At 37.3% G+C, this 15,536-nt stretch overlaps 1 protein-coding gene across 3 annotated transcripts in view; it reads left to right on the top strand.

The window, feature by feature from the left end:
• The first annotated feature begins 536 nt into the window (after positions 1–536).
• LOC5579300 (FMRFamide receptor) overlaps positions 537–15,536 on the top strand; it is a 412,004-nt gene continuing 397,004 nt past the window's right edge. For 2 of the 3 annotated variants that reach the window (XM_021848883.1, XM_021848882.1), the window contains exons 1-2: positions 537–1,455; positions 14,339–15,167. The gene's annotated coding sequence lies outside the window, so the exon portion shown is untranslated. The remainder of the gene's footprint in view (positions 1,456–14,338; positions 15,168–15,536) is intronic. The other variant, XM_021848884.1, reaches the window with a different exon arrangement.

Below are 15,536 nucleotides of genomic sequence, written 5' to 3'. Positions count from 1 at the left end.
AGCGATCACTTTACTCCGACGTACCTTACCTTATAAGTCAAATTAATCTCAGAGCCAAAAAGACGTTAATATTGAATTTCATCACAGTTTCGTCATACCATAAAACGAACAATAGATGTTTTGTTCAGGTTAACCGAAAGGGTGTCTCCAATATCACCAACTCTCGACTTCCTGAAGAGCATCAGGTCGAATATGGTGCTTATGCTCTTACCAACTATCAAAGCTAGACAGTTGTCAGCAAATTCATAAGTTGCAAAACCGCTATTATTGAGTTGTCTCAATAGCGAATCTGCTACGAGATTCCACATATTCCGCTAGTGGGCTTGGGCATGGTAATTATGGCCCCGAATTTGTTCCAGTTACTCCTCTGTGCGACGGTTAACACTCACGATGGTGTTCATTCCCAGCCCAACACCCAAAAAAAAAATGCGCAACCGAAAACAGTGATCGCGTGAAATCCGTCCATCCATCTCCGAAAAGAAAAAGAGTTCGGTCACTCGATTTCGAGGCAACAACACCAACAACAGCAAGACCACCGTCAGTCAAAGGCAGCAGCGCGCGCGCTTGGTTTCGTGGGAGCAGGTCTTATGGGGCATCGGTTGTTCCGTTCCGCGTTGCATTCCTCAGTTCGGTCTTCGCTAATCGAGTGATAAGACGCGTTATTCCGCGTTACACTACCAACTATCTACGGTCCAATACGGGGGCAGTTATCGTTCGACGGTGACTACGACAAGAACCGGGTGCAGTCGTTTTTGAGTGTCTCGTTTGATGCGACCACGCTACGCGTAGTGTAGTGCGGCGTGATATGCACTAGTGTAAGGTGCTAGCGCTGAGGGAAAGGTCAGGATCAACTACTGTCCGGTGTGCTGCAAACTATTTGAAGCGCGCGCGGAAATTCACGGTCAAGCGGGACTTCGGGGAGGAGGAATTTTGAAAAGTGGGAAGAGACCACGTTGGTAGTAAAGTTGTTTCGAATGGTTTGAATGAGGCATCTTCTCTCATCAGCATCAGCACTTCTGCTTGTAGAAGGTGTTATTTTAGGGTGGATGCTAAGTGGATGGTGGAAAAACGTGACAGTGCAGTGGAATAGCGCGTGGAACTGAGGCGCAAACAAGTGATGATTGTTATTTTCGGTTGGCCCCGCCGCGGTTTTCTGTGACAGCAGCAGCTAGCGTATAATTTCAGTGTTGGTCTATGGGAACGAAAGTAGATCGACGTCGTTGACGACGTAGATGACGGCCACAATCGCAGATTCTGGCTTAGCCGTTTTTGTGTTGGTTGGTTTGGGATCTGAGATATGTCCGCTGGGAAGAATAAGATCAAACGGTGCGAGTGATTTCAATAAATTGTTGCTCTTCAACTACGTTTAGTGCCCGAAAGTTCAGCGGTTCTCAAATAATCAACTTTAAAACAATTATTTCGACATCATCTGCCGCCATCTATGCAAAGTGTTAAGTAAGTGCTGATAGTATTTTAATAGCTTCAAAGCTGATTTAATGATTTTAAAGCATAAATTCAGAAGGAAAACACAATTTTCTGTTATTTAAAAAACGTTCGATTGAACTACTAGATCATTTGTTGTTTTTGTAACAAACCAGTGCGATAGCATGCATATAATCAACTTCGTAATATATATTAAATCAAATCAAACCATTGTTGTATTGTACCAAGTATTTTGTTGTCGAAGATCGTTCATTTCTAATTCAATACGAACCTTTAAACATAATCCTTCGTTGAAAATTACGAACTTTTAGAATTTTAGTGTGTTTGACGAAGATCTCATCCAGTGTAAGAAGCTTTAGTACAAGACAAAAAAAAAAAATAAAACACTTATCCACGAATTGTGCGACGTGTAGTTCACGAAAAAGTTTTTAAAGTTGCTGAATCGCAAGATTGTGCCAAGTGCCAAGCTATATTCGCGAAAAATTGTTAGTGAAAATACCAGACAATTTTTTCAACTCAGAGCGAGCTCATCAGTGAGTGTTATTTCCCGACGGGTCGAGAAAGTTTTCTTTTTCATATCTGTTCCCAAATGTGTCAGCTACAATTAACTTCTTTCAACATTTTTTCGAGCTTGCTATACGATTAGTTGTCTCTGCCGACTGTTCAACTGTTTGTGATCCTTGTCAAAAAGGATTGCTCACGCGTGCTCTAACTCCTGCAAGAGATTAATATTAAATCAGAATCAATTGTTTATCGATTTATAAATTGGCTCGTGCATGTTTATTCAAGAGAATCCTGCAAGGTTTCCTCCAGAAATTCCTCTAGATTTTTTTCTTTTTCAGAATTATTTAAAGTGTTCTCCGAGTTGTTCCCGCAAGAACTTTTTTCCATGAACTGTCGATGAATTCTTCGACATCTTGGTTCCGGAAATATTCCATGAATTCCACTGAAGTAAATTAGACAGAGCTGGATAAAATTGTAGTGACATTTTCCTAAAAAATCTGAAATTATAAAAGATTTAAAAAATTTGAACATTTACTTGCAACATTTTAGTTTAGTTAAACAGTTTAGTTAGGAAAGATAGGGAAGACTGGGTAGATTTGTTTCCCGAGGAGACCTGATCGATCTTATTTTCTCTAAAATTAAAATACGAATATTGAACAATACTACATTTTTAGGAAAGACAATGTTAGAGTCATAAATATAGCAAATCAACTTTTTGCGATGTTTTATTTGGTCAAATCCAAAGGAATGGGGAAATGACATCTTCCGTAGAATTGATATTCCTGTGTAATTTACGATGTTTTACCACATATCGCACCACCACCTTTATTGCATGAAATCTTATCATACGCAACAGACCCGGTGAAATTAGGGTGTTTTTTTTCAACGTACTTGGTTTCAAGTGAGATATGCATATCTCACTTAAATCCAGTTTTTTTTCTTGCTCAAACTAAACGTCTTGATGATTTTTGGCGATCTTGTACACTGTTTATCACTACATAGTTTTATCATTTATTGTTAAACATTGGTTTAGCTTAGCCCTGACTGACTACACTTATATATTGTTTCTGTTCCATGATTGACCGAAGTCAGTGACGGTGTGCGAAGAACCAACTAGAAGTTCGGCTTGGATTGGCCATAATCTTCTTCAGTGTGCATAATTCAGTGTCACTATTTATATTGGGTCAACAACAGCGCCGGCCACGTCCTTGCAGTCAGGTAGGATTGGAGGAAGGAATATATGTGTGCAACCTTTGCTAATGGAGACCGTATTCACCTCTGTATCTCCACAAAGGTTACTGGAAGACAATGTTAATGTAGATTGTTGAGGATCGTTTGGGTACATGAATCACTTTGATAAGTGATTAGATCATGAAAAACAATTATTTGTGATATGTAAACATGCATATAAAAATAATATGTTTAGTCATTATAAAGAAAATCATGTGAAAGAAAATTAATACAGCGACTTGATGTAACGAACCCTTTGAAATTGGTTGAACAAATACATAACTGCAATATTACTATCGCTGTCAAGTTGAGAGCGTGTGTTAGCATATTTCATTCATTTGAAAACAAAAAAAAAAACTTCCTGCCTGTAACGGAGCTATGAGAAGGGACCAAAACCAAGGTGATGGTATATAATTGATTAGATAGAGCACTCAGTTTAGATCAGTGGTCCTCAGCCAAACTGGTTGTGAGGGCCATCCAATTGCTCTTAGAACATGACGCGGGCCAGATGTAAAGGAATTATAGAGGCCTAAACTCCCGTGTGAATGTTTGGTGTTGCCCCCAAAACAACTTTCAAAAGTGTTCAATCTCTGAGACTGAACGGAACTTTGGAATTTCCAATTAGAGTTTTTTTTGATAACTTTTTTGTTGCTTGATATGTTTACACCATTTTTTCACAAGTTCTCAAAAAACTCTAGTTTTGGAATCTTAGTAGTAATTGACCTGTGGTGGTCATTTCGTTTTGTAAATATTTTGATATTCCTTGGGAGACCGACATCTTCATTTAAAATTTATTTAGCCACCATTTTGTTTTAAGTCAATTAATCACACAATAAAACGTGGCCTATACAATATCGGGTAATAAGGAGCGTCGCTGAAAAAATCATTCAAATCGGCTTAGTTGTCTCCTAGAAATCAAAAATTACAATACAATAGTTAACTCTCCCTTACTCGATATTTCGTAACTCGATATCGAGTAAGAGAACCATAGTAAAAGTTGGTTTTCATGGCTAACTCGATGGTCCCTTGGATCGCAGTTGCATTGGTTTTGTGTTCTGTAACTCGATACCTCCCTAACTCGATGGTCTCTTCAATATCGAGGAAGGGAGAGATGACTGTAGAATGTTCATTGAACATTTCAAGATCTTTTACGACTGGAGAAGTACCAGAAACATAAATGCCAATGGAGCTGATCTGGAATTCCACGCATTTCATGCCTCATGGTCAGATCAAAAACTACAGCAGAATCAGAGAAGTCAGAGAAGCAATCCTATAGGGGACATCCCAAGAAGGGTTAACCTCCAGAGCCATGTACAAGTAGTACAGTGTCATAAATATTGTTTGAGGATTTCGTTCGATTAACTTTTTAAAATTGCCAATTACCAAAGGATTTTGCACCTCACAATGGATGAGGCACAGTTCCACGAAACGATCTGATAAAGGCAGTATACCTGCTAATACCTCTAAACTCATTGTGTGAGTCGAGCTCATGCAGCCTAACGCGATCCGAAGACATCGATACTGGATACGCTCCACCTTTAGGATATGAGTTCTCGCGGCGGATTGCAAGCAAAATCTACCGTATTCCAAAACCGACAGTATTGTCGTTTGATATAGCTTTATCAGATCTACCGGGTGGGCTCTCCACCATGTTCCGGTGAGTTTACGCATGAAGTTGATTCTCTGTTGGCACTTCTGATACAGATACCTAATGTGCTTTTCCCAGGTGCACTTGGAGTCGAACCAGACCCCTAGATACATATGCGATAAACCCTGCGTGAGTGCCTTACCCGTAAATTGCAGCTCTAGTTCTTCTGGAATACGTTTCCTAGAAAAGACAACTAACTCAGTTTTCTCCGGAGAGGATTCGGATGAGCTGCATTATGTAATAGAGGATTTCTACTAAAATAAAGTATTTTGGAGTATAGATATTGAAAAAGTTGAAAAACATTTTTGTTCGAATTTTATAGGCCAGATACATTTAACTACAAAACTGTGAAAAGATTTTTGAAAAAATATGTGAATAACATGGAAGATAAGTTTATTTTATTGAGATCATAAAGCCAGAAACGAACTTTTAAAAATTCAATCTAGATTTCGACTTTATTAATTTTTATGGAAAAAGTTTTATTTGAAAATAAGTGAGGTGTTAAGGGATTATCTTTTCAACTTTTTTAAAGTTACTAATCTCATTCGATTTATGCCGTTATATATTCTAATATACTTTTGACTTATTCCGTGAAGTGAAACTGTATTTTAAAAGTAAAGGGGTATAATTTGTTTGTTAATGAATATCACCAAATATGTCAAATCTCGAAAATCGGTAAAACTGGTAGAAAATTTTTGAAAACAACGTATTAAGGTAAATAGAGGATTTTTTTTGAAACTATTTTCAAAATTCATTCGATCACACTGGTAAAATGTTTAGATAGTTGATATGATTCTTGTATTTGGAAATGGTTTTGAAGCAATTGATCCTTTTAGTGGTATTTCTATAAAGTGGTAAACAATAATAATATTTTGTCATTTATAGGCTCTCTTTGAGAAACTTGGCGGCCTCATTGGGCACTAAGTGTATTATGTTATAGAGTTTCCGTTAGACTTCCGCTCTATACAGGAACACTTTTCTTCAGTTTTTTTGTGTGTTACATGCAAAAACGTTGTTTAGTGTAGATTTTATTAGCAGGGCAAATTGGACATTTCCCCTATAAAAACTAAAAGCTTGTTGAAATTATCCTTATAAAATAGGTTTTTTACTAGGTTGCTCTGCATAGCTTATAGGATTTGTAAACTGCAAATATATAGGTCATGATCCTGTTGCATACAGGTATAATAATCAGTTCCCAAACAGGATTAATAACTATGAAAAGTTTTGGCAGTTCAAATAAGACGGTTTGCGTTTGCAGGAAATTCAAGTTCAATAATATTGATGTTTTATTTGATTAAGGTTGAACATAACCTATAAAATTGAGTGAAAGAATCAAAGTTACTGACCAAAAAGATAAAGTTTTGTTGTTGGCAAAATATGATTTTATTTGCAAACCTCAAATTCCTTAACACCCTATTTTGCATTTTCGTCAAAAATCATACCTTTTCATGATTATTTCAGAAATCTGTCATAGGATTATCATAATTGTATTTAGCTTTTGATATACACGACGAGAGAATGGTAAGGCTGTCCTTTGTTCAAATATTGACGTACTAGAGTTTGCTTGGAATTCGAGTTGATTTTTTTTCGTCCCTTAACACCTTAATTAATGGTACAGAAATTTTAATTTTTTTTGTGCTGGTGCAGCTAATCCAATATTCTCCGTCTTTACGGTAATGCTAATACAATTCCTTACAATTGCACACTACACATTTAAACCTCAATTTACGAAGCTTTTAACGTTAATTGAATTTATGCAACTTTTTTCACGAAGTGCGTAAATTAAGTTTAGAAATTATGAATTGGAATGACGTGGATATAATCTGATCTGTTTTCAACTTATGTTTTGTAGCTTAGTTCAAAGATATTTTTAGCTATGAATTATCATAACATATTATTGGTCATACCAGCCATATACTTCAGAATACTCTTTAATATAGTCACCAGATCTACAAATGTGATCTATGAACCATTTAAATATTTGCATATGCAGTGAAGTTCAAAACAATATGTTGCTTTGAGTTTGTTGTTGTATTGTTGTGTTGCATTTAAGAGATGTTCTGAGACATCAGAGGACTTTTGGGAATAAATAGTCTTTGGATCTACAAACGTAATACGATGCGTGCATAGTGGACGATTATTGATGCAGTACGCACTATTAGTAATTCAATGAAGTATGTTTCATTAAATCTCAATATGTTTATGGACAATTACGGCTATCCAAGAACTTTCTGAAATATAGTACTCCAAATCAACGAGTATAATTTGTTATATATTGAAGAATAAAATTGTTTCAAAAATTTAAATTAAATTCTTGATGAAAACAACGGAAAGTCGTCCAAGAACTTCCGGGAAGACATTTCATAAGATCAAGATCAACAAGATCTTCCAGAGAAAAACTGTAGACTCATGTTATTAATATTTTCAAATGGTTGTGTTCAATAGACTACTTTTATTCAATAACAATATAAATCATAAGAAGGGCTTTCCTTATCCTTATCTGCCACACGATATACAAATGCGAAAATGGCTACTTTGACAAAGAAAGCTCTCAGGTAATAACTGTGGAAGTGCTCATAAGAGCACTGAGCTGAGAAGCAGGGTTTGTCCCAGTGAGGACGTTATTCCAAGAAGAAGAAGAAATCATAAGATCAAAATCCATTTAAAGCGACATATTGATAGATAGCCTACATTTAATGCAGTTCTTGGAGAATCAATATAATCGGTACAAATAAGCACAATATTTCGTTTAATTATGTGAATAGTTAGGGGCACACATTAAATTCAAACTCAGTGCACTTATAAAAAAAATGGGCTTCTTGTCGGATCAAGAACATCGGTACGAATCAAAAAAACTTTGTTTACTTATGTAAATGGCAAAGGGTCTGCGGCACTATCACAACCTATCAATGGACTAGTAGTTACGCCTATAGACCCAAAGGCCATTATTCGATGGAGTCCGTCCTCCAAGTCATTTAAGAACATCCGTACACATCAATGCAATACTCCGTGTAGTTATATGAAGGGTTACAACAGCTTATGCTTGAAGATCCTTCGGCCTGTATTCCATTGAGTCCTTGGAGAACAATGAACATCGGTACTTATCCACACAATTCCCTGTTTACTTATATGAAGGGTTTGGAGTTTGTGCTATTTTAAAAACCATTAAAAGATTGCTTATCACACAAGTAGATTAAAGATATTTACTCCAAGAAGTTATTGCATGATCTAGAACATCTGTTGTACCTACTTACCAAAACTGGGATCTAGACGATTGAAACGGTTCTTCCAAATATAACAGTCTTCTAGGGTCCAGTACTGTGAGACAACTTAGAAATGATAAAAATTTATCTTTAATTACTCATATAGAACTGCATGTCCAAACTCCACTAATTAAGATCTAAATAAATCAATAATATGCTTAGAATAGTGGAAAAGCATGATATATTTATAAAATAAAAATAAATTTCTTAAAAGTAGACTCCAAAAGCCAAATTTCGTTTTATGAACTAAGGTCCCTAGTTTTACGAACTAATTCAATTTACGAACAAATTCTATTCACAAACCCCGATCTAATTCGTAAATTGAGGTTACAGCGTATTTATTAGGGTTTCTATAATATAGGCTAGGAAACATAATTACTTCAGAAAAATCCAATATAATGTATAGATACGTGTGAGGCAACAGCCTACAAAGAGGGTCAGTGTGTCTCAGTCACCATCCGATGATACTGACGAAGGATGGATGTGTTCTTCCCCAATACACGGTCCTTCGTGCGGCGTCTTCTGGTGGCTGGACGGAGTTTTTGTGTGGGGGGATTGGGAATCGAACCCATGACCTTCCGCTTACGAAGCGGTAACCTCGAGAATAGTTTTCCTTATCAAGTCGAATATTTACTGGAACACCTATACTTAGTTTCACGCGAATCTATGACACTACCCCGAACGCCACTACCCCGAATGCCACTACCCCGAACGTCATTACCCCGAAAGCCATTACCCCGAATGCATCATATTTTGAGACTTTTTCTAGTTAGAGATTGTACGATTCCTTACGAGTACCGTATAACGGGGTAACTTTGATAATTTTTTCGTTTATGTTTTGGGGTAACTTTGATAATGGAACATCACTCGAACAAAATTGAATGAATTACAGAGCATTTGTAGGGCGTTGCATATCTTTAGGCTTTTAACGCTATATGGAAATTTCTGACTTAGATTACAAAAATGGTCCCAGTTTGTTAAAATAGTATTCGCTAAGAGTTTTGAGACCGAATTCGAGTTCTACTATAACTAGCCTATCGAGTATAAGTGACGAATTTATCATTATGAAATAGTGATCGTAGAACAGATTGTTTGAGAGCATTTCAAAATTGCTAAAATCTTATAAATTTTCCATATATGCATATAAATCCTCAAATGTACATGATTCCAACGGAACTAACTTTAACATGAAGTGGCATACTAATACTCTTTACTTTTGCATTCGTTTTGCTTAACAGATTTACAGGAACTTTGTTATTTCGTTTAGTATGTTGAGAGTCTCGCATTATCAAAGTTACCCGCATTATCAAAGTTACCCCGTTTTACGGTACTAAACAAATCTGGCTCAAAAATTTATTTTTCAAATATTTGAAGATAAAAAAGCAGCTAGTTTTTCAGCAAATAATTTTTACATATGGTGCAGAGCTACTTGGGCACTTTGATGATTCACTTTAGCATGCGGTGTTTTTCTCGACCGAATTGTCTGCCACTGCCCAAGTGAATCAAAAGTGCCAAGAATAGGATCTGGCTCCATACTAAGATTTGTTTGGATTATTCCTCTAATTTTAGCAAGATTCACACAGCCATATTGCAATGATCTGAAGAAAAACCTATTTCGAAAAGGAGGGTGAATTAATTAGGAAAAGGATAGCTATAACATGCACCAAATTAGGATGTAGTAAAGTCTCTTATTGGACGTCGATACCCACTTCTCTTATTCATTTTTGTAGGTGTCGCATTAAGATCTTCTTAAAGATTTTGTTTCGTAAACGATGGTAATGGAATATTACCCTGAGATAGTCGCTGTAAGTGTTGTTCTATGGAACCCGCTTAAAGACCAACATGATAGATAACGGTTCCGCTATAGCAAGGAAGTGTTAATACTCATGTGTACATGTTAGAAAAATGGCGGCCTCTGATTACCGCAACAGTGTAAACTTGCGTTGGTTAATTTGAATTTCGATGAGATAATCACAAAACAAAAAAACAACAATAAAAACCAAAAAAAAACTCGATTCAAGACAATGAAGAAATGATGATGGCAGAAAAATGGTGAGTAAATCCATAAGAGACCTGTCTGTTTTAATACAAGACGATAAGTATAAAGGAAAATTTCTGATTAGAATTGTAGCAGGATTCACTTTAGTGAATGCCTTTAGGATATATTCCTTCAAAAAAAAAAGCTGTTCTACATGGAAATATTAGTGACGAAAACTTGAAAGAACAGCCTATTTAAGAAAGAAGGGCAAATTTCTGGTGAAATATTTACAGCTGAACGTAAATGATTACTGTGACAACGTGATGCTATGGCACAACCTATATTCATAAAAATAGAAAATATTTACTTGTTTTTAATAATGAATCGTGGTTTACGGCTAACCAGCCGAGTGGAAGTTTAACAACTACCGAAAAGCTAAACATTACATATAATTTTCAATTGGAATAGATGGACAAATTGATGTGAAGATTTGCGAAAAAGTTACACGTCTTCTCAGTGAGAATCGAACTCACGACTCCCCGATCTCTAGTTGGTCATGTTCCGTAACCGGTCGCTTGAGAACGTCGCGACCCATTGGAAGCCCACACAATAGAAACCTCAGCCAGCGCAGTTGCTGGCTAGTGTAGTGTGCTATTCCTATACCTAAAAAACAATGCGCTCTCGGGCTAGGCATTGGATATATATAGAAAGCGTTGTGTTTGGATGGGCATCTAATTCTTCCGAAAGAGGTGCACTTTGCGAAAAAGGACCACGTGATTATTGAGCTGAAATCGAATTCAGGTTAACTTCTGCGTTCATGAGTCCTCTCATGGCGTAGTGGTAACGCGCCCCAACTAGAGTTCGGGGAGTCGTGAGTTCGATTCTTACTGAGAAGACGTGTAACTTTTTCGTAAATCTTCACATCAATTTGTCCATCTAATCCAATTGCAAATTATATGTAACGTTTAGCTTATCGGTAGTTGTTAGAAAATATTTGTTTACAAACAAAATTGAAATATGAACACCACCAAGAAGTCCAAATACCGGTGATCACGTAGTTGTTCAGCAAGACCATATTGAGGGTTATGGGCAGTGATGCATTTGAACGCGTTCAGTTCGCGTTCCAGTTCATTTTGTTGAACGCAGCGATCAAGTAGGCTTGAACATTGAGCAGTTCAAAAATATGAACCCGTGCGAGCCGAAAAATGAACGCGATCAGTTTTGACTGATTTATGACAAAATCTTGGTCAATTTTGTGTTTTTGATATGCATAATATCGAGAGCTGTATGATTTCTATATTCGCAATAAATTACAGCAATTGATAGATTCATTTCTCAAGTGGAAGCTTCAATCGTTATTGTGAACTGAACGGGCCGTTCTTGAGCAACGGCAAGCTTTTGCTCGTAAGTTCATTGACTACTACGTTCAAGTGCAAATTTGGCTCGGGCTCCGTTCATTTTTGGCTCGCGTTCAGTTCAAAATGCACCACTGGTTATGGGTTCGAATTCCTCCGGTGGCGGATCATATGTATTGAACATTTCCTTAACGTCCCTGGGCATAGAGGCACATGTACAAGAATGGTAAATTGACAAAGTCAATAAGAGGCTTATTTTATTATAAGCCTATACACAAATTTCATAACGCTGAAGGGGGCAAAAAATGTTGTGGGTGGTTGTCCTCAAAATGTTACACCCAGACAACCAAAATGTACGTATAATGAAATCAGCTGGAGGCTTTCTATGTTCAAAATTTCACTTATAAGATGTCGCGAAAAGGCCTTCTACGTACAAAAGTGGAGGCGATATACGTACATATATTATGTGATGAACAATAGCATACAATGCGAGTGTATACATTATCTACCGAACTAACCTGTAATCTTATGCGACTTGGCTTATGATAACAAATGTTGATTTGACAGCTGCTACGGATTGATTTGACTTACTTTGTACAAGTGTACGGGACGAAACAAAATGTATAAATGAACACAGAAAAAAGCATTTTATGCGAGGAAACTCATCAATCTGACGATTTTATCCACAGTATTTTGCGGGTTTTTATGTAATTTGTATGAATTAACGAGTTATTACGTGCACTTTGAAGCGACTTCAGCCCATACACAATATATAGAATTTCCATACAAGTAGGTGTCAAAAATGGCAATTTTTGACGTTATGAAATTTGTGAATGTGCCCTTGAACTACGAAAGTGCCCACTGAGATGATAAACAGGCACTGTCTCAGAAAGAATGAGAAGAAGTTGCCTACAAGATATTTTGAAATAATAGCTGACATATTAAAGAAGGGAAAATATATGATGAACATTTTAGCGAAGAATTTTACGCGCCATTTATTACCAGTTCTCATTAGAGACATATTTTACCCGCAAAATAAGATACTGTACTGTATCTCATACTATTCGGGGTAGTGGCGTTCGGGGTAATGACCCATTCGAGGCAATGGCTTTCTGGGTAGTGACCCATTCGGGGTAGTGGCGTTCGGGGTAGTGGCGTTCGGGGTAATGGCGTTCGGGTAATGGGATGGAGCCGTTTCACGCTGATTGCATGTTGTTTAAGGCGAAGTAGGCCGTCATTGAAATTTGTATGCGTTGTTGATGATTGTTGCTAATTAGTCTCACGATTTCGAATCAAGTAAAATCAGTTGGTTTTGCACTGACACAGCTGAAAAAGTATCAGCATGCTTTATGCATGATAGCGCGTACAGTGATACTTTTTCAAGTCAATATAAACTATCAAGACTGTGTTTTATCACTTTGAAACGCAAGCTGAAAAGTCATCATTGTTGCCAAAACGAATGACGGGCTACTTAGCCTTAAGTATTGAGTTGAGAATTACAAACACATCGCAGCTACCCACTAAAAGCGTCTCAAATAATTTTTGAGAAATAGCAAAATTAGGTCATTCCAGTGGCCAATCCAATGCCGTTGCTACGATGCAAATCAGCCTTTTCCTAAATTTTTGGTGCAGGCATAGCATTTCAGTGAACCTCACCAGAAAGTTCTCAGCCTGTACCAAAGTCGAAATGATGAATCTGCTCGCTCTAGTGTGCCTAATCGAAAAAGTTATGAAGCACCTACAACCGAACCAAAAGTTCCCATCGCTCGATAGGGTTTGTAGCTTGTAATGATTTCACAGGCTGAGCGTTTTAAAGTGAAACTGTAATAATACTGGTTTCCAAATTTGATGCCTGTGTTGAATAGCAAGATACATTTCAATGAGAATCAGTTCCACTAGGAATGATCCGAGCGCTCCATATTTGGTAGTTTGGAAATCAAAAAATGGGAATGCCTGATTTCGATGTCTCACGACAGTGAAGCCTTCTAGCTTTTACGTAAGATTAACCCTTCAGTTGTTGCTTGGTTTGCCACTGCCAGAACCACCACGTCAGCGTACATGTTTCAGTTTGATCTAAATTAGAGAGTCGATGCCGGTTATGGACCCTTTGAGTATTATGGACCCCCTACAGAAAAACATAAAATTAAAACTCAAAGCAACCTTATTCCTATGAAAATCCACCGGGGGAACTTCGATTGCATTGTTAGTCAGCAGTTTCAGGCAAAATATTTGGTTTGAGGCGCATAAATACAGATATTTGAACAGTTTTCTAAATGAAACCACACAAGAGGGTCCATAATACGCATTTCCAGGTGGGTCCATAATAGGCACGTCGGCAGCGAGCCGGATTACATGGGAATCAAATGGAGGGTCCATAATACGCAACGTCAAATTTGTAAACAATCCTATTATGGACCCCGGGAGGGTCCATAATAGGCATTCGGACAACAGTTTTCCAAATGTATATTTCTCTGGAAAAATCGTATGATTTTGTATGTTGCATGAGTGTACTGTGAAGTAAAGACATTGAACTTGTTATAAGACTCCACAAAACGTATATCCTCCTGATATATAATTGCGGAAAGGCGTCGAGAATGAATTTCAGCTACTAAGGGGTCTATTACTAGCATTGACACCCTATGCACAGTTCAATTTTCAGAACATTCATTTGTTTTGTTAACTACTAGGTTCACCGAGAAACTATGCGATTTAATGCTTATTGGCTTACATTGTTTGTAGTATTTAGATATTTCTTTCGATATTTCTTTTTCTTAAACAATTATGCATCTAAATATAGAAACTTTAATTCGTGTGTAGAAAGAAAATCGTTGAATTCAGTTAAGTTAAGATGAATGTAGTTTTAAATTCAAAATTGTCGTTTCTCATTATTTATTTATAATTTATTGTTTTTTTCCAGAATCGTGTAACTTAAATCCCACATCGACTCGTCCTGACTAAACAAATTGAGAACTGCTGCTACCTCCCTGAAAACGCGTCCGAAAGTGACGCCGAATCCAACCAATGAAGTCCGCAGGGATTCGCCTCACGGCTGAAAGTGAAGGTGATTTGGGAAATTAAGAAGAGCCGTGTGTGGGGAGCGGTCCCAAATGCAAATCAAGCCACCATTCAGTGATAGAGACCACCGAGAAGAGAAGATTTATTAGTGGCGATAGCAGAAGGAGTGCGAATTATATTTCAAGATCAACTGGTATCGGTCGAGAAAAGGGGGAATATTGAGTTCGGTCTCGACGTTTTGGTAGACGTCTCAATAGATGTCTTCGTAGTTGTTGTTTGTGATGGTTTGGTTGATATCCAAAAAAATAAAAGTATCCCTCGACGTTTCGAATATGTTATTGATGCGACTACAGATGATGGTGTTGCTGTTGCTGCCTTCGGTGGGTTTGGCCCATTTTGTAACAAGTTCCCAATTGGTGTGAAATAATTGTCTATTTTTATCCACCCCTGCAAAGGAACGGGCGATCAGGGGGGAAAATTTGTGAGTGAATTGGATGTGATGTGAAGCACGGTATGAAGAAGAGTAAGAAAATATTTTAATAATATCATATCAACCATCGTCAGACTCTACGGGTGAAAAAAAGGCGAAGGAAGCCAGGAAGCATCATTTATGCAGGAAAAACGCTGTGAAATTATACAAGTATTTGGACGACGAAGGCGACGACGCTGTTTTGTGACGGTTAAATGTTGGTGAAAACGACGAAACAACCGACAGCAAACGGCGATCAATGGTTGGTATCTTGATTTTAAGGAGTTTTTCAAGGTTGACCATGTGTTTCTCTGTTTATATTTCCGAGGAAAATACTGTCGTAAATCGTCCTCCCACTGGGAGCGGAATCGGAAGTTTTGGTTTTCCATAGAAGTTTGAAAAGCTTGCACATTTAGTATAGAGTCGATACAGTCTACTGAATTCAAGCTAAGAGATACTGGGATCTATTTGTACCATATAAGATACTCTGTAAATTCGAATTAGATGCTCTTCTTCGGAGTGATTTACTGGTAATCTTCAACAGAAATATCCCATATGGAAGTGATGCTGTGTGTTTTAAAAATCAAACATGTACTCTGATCAATCAAAATGTTTCTCAGGAGTTTCAATT

The sequence above is a fragment of the Aedes aegypti genome, chromosome 3 (assembly GCF_002204515.2).
Source record: "Aedes aegypti strain LVP_AGWG chromosome 3, AaegL5.0 Primary Assembly, whole genome shotgun sequence".
Taxonomy (NCBI): Eukaryota; Metazoa; Arthropoda; class Insecta; order Diptera; family Culicidae; genus Aedes; species Aedes aegypti.
The sequence above is the reverse complement of the archived record's forward strand: the minus strand, read 5'-3'. Positions and strand labels throughout refer to the sequence as shown.